Here is a 2653-nt window from a genome sequence, read left to right on the forward strand (position 1 = left end):
GGTTAAATTTTAATTTAATTTTTAATATTTAAAATATATTATTTCAATCTCAGAAAATTTTAAACATTCTATTTCAATATCAGAAAGGTTTAAACGGGTTTAATATTGTCCCACCATTAAATTTAGCGCCAACAATTATCATATCGAAGAGTCAATAATGTTTAATTTCAACATGTAAATAACATTGACCAGATTAATTGTTAGAATTTAGAGTTTCTACAAAAAGGAGATCAAGAAAAAGAATTATTACAAAAAAATTTTGGTTATGTTTTTGTAACACATAAATGAAGATATAACTTGACTAATAATATTGTTAACGATGATGTCACTCACTCGGTTAATTATCCATGTCATATTTAACGTTATATAGGATAACATTAAACATATTTAAAATTTGTTAGGACAGAAATAAAATATTTAAAACATTAAAAATTAAATTAAAATTTGATAGAAACATTGAGGACCAAAATATTAATTTATCCTAGAATATTTATCATCATTACAAATTACAAATGTTATGTACATAAATATTTTTATGCTAACTCTTTCCTATTTTGTTTTTTTTTTTTTAACATTCTATTTTCTTTTCTTTTTTTTTTCTTACATTCTAATCTATATAGATAGTTAAAAAATCTGTCCAAACGAGTATCTGTAACAAAGCTAAATATAAATTCACAAAATTTTTACAAAAATAGAAATCTGTTCTCGTGAATAAATAAACTACTCTTAATTTATATATAAACATTAATCAAATTGTTAGGATTTAGAAATCCTACTTTCTTATCTCCAATCCTTCTTCTGTACTTTTATACACAGTGACACAAATCTCATTTTCAACCTCCATTTTAAATTGGCATTTTTTTTTAATGAATATGTTATAAATTTTTATTGTGCAAATTAAATTATGTTAAATTATATTAGATTATATTAAAATAATTTATTTTATTATTGTTCATTATGTTATATTATTTTTATCCTTTTTTTAAAATAAATTCAAAAGTAGATATCTATGGATATCTACATTTTTTTTACTTTAATACCATGTTATGAAACTACTTATCCCAAAAACTTAAGTTGATAAGAGAAAATAATACTAATGATTATATCTCTAACAAATTGGATAAGTACCTATAAAGGTACTTAATTAGCTTCGAAGTATAAAAAATATATTAGAATAATTGAATAATTCAGAATTAAAAACTTAATTACTTTAATTTTGAGAGATAGATAATGACTTGCCAATAATTTATAGTTCAAATAGCATAATCTTTTTATACTCATCTAGAATTTAAATTTTTCTATTTTAAAAAAAAAAGAAATAATAGATTATATAAAGATTAGATTATAAATGACATATTGATATCATGACCGTTTAGTTATTAAGTCAGAAATTATAAAAGAGAGTAAAGAGAAAAATTATAAATATTTATTAGAAACAGAATTAAGTGAATGATAGTTTAATTAGTTACACTTGCATTCTGACTTAGACAGTTATTTGATTAGTTACTCGTTAATTACTAGCTCTTAGTCTTTATCTTTATTATAGCTAAACTCTCAGTTTAATTTTTAAAATCTTTTGACATTACGATTTTAAATGAGTTTATCGATTTTATAAAATTTGTACTAAATCTGACAATTTTACAATTTAAATATTGTTAAAATTTTACGTTTTATGTTTTTTATTTATTTTTTCGATTTCATGTAAAATTTTGATTTTTTCTATCTTGCTTTGCTCCTTTTTATAGTAACAATAATTATTAAACTTATTGATTATAAATTCAGAACTAAAGCAAATAAAGACGAGTTATTATTTTATGTACAATAAAAATAAAATTATTCTCATTCTGAGTAACGGATCAAACTAAGTTATAGCTCATATTGAATAATGAATCATATCTAACACTACGCAATAATTATTTTCATTGATAATTAAGTATTGAAATAATTTAACACATGACATAATAACCTAATCTTATTAGCATATATTATTACGCATCATATATACGCGTCACACGCATTAGCATAATCTTATTAAACCCTAAGATCGAAGTATAAAATATAATTAATTAAATATAACATTAGTACAAATATAAGCACTTCACTATACTAAGCTAGTAGTATAATTAATAAAAAAGACAAACATATGTCAACCCTAGATTTTAATTTTGTACTTATTAATTATATTATTAATTATATATAGATTCTCATAATCACCTTTAGTGAGTTTGGTTTAAGAAAATTCAAGAAAAGGTGAACTAAAACATATTCAATTAACAATCACATTTTTATGCTTCCGAGGCCAATACTACGCATCACACATGTATTGGGATCAATTCTGGAAACAAATCTGGAATATGATACCATTCTTTATGTTCTAGATAGAGACTATTTTTCTCTATAAACCTAACTATAACTATTTCTTTTTCTTTTTTTTTTTTTTGAGAGAGAGATATTATTGATTATTATATTCCAATTAGGATTAGATAATATACAGATCAGATTATGTATTATTATTGTTATTCAATAGTCATATAATAATTAAACATTACTCATATATATAATTTTATATTATTGCTTGTGCTATAGAAAATATTTAACTCTTAAAAATTAATTTTAAAATGATATGTATAGTTAAAAACTTATAATAATTAAT

Source organism: Arachis duranensis, chromosome 1 (assembly GCF_000817695.3).
Source record: "Arachis duranensis cultivar V14167 chromosome 1, aradu.V14167.gnm2.J7QH, whole genome shotgun sequence".
In the NCBI taxonomy this organism is placed as follows: Eukaryota; Viridiplantae; Streptophyta; class Magnoliopsida; order Fabales; family Fabaceae; genus Arachis; species Arachis duranensis.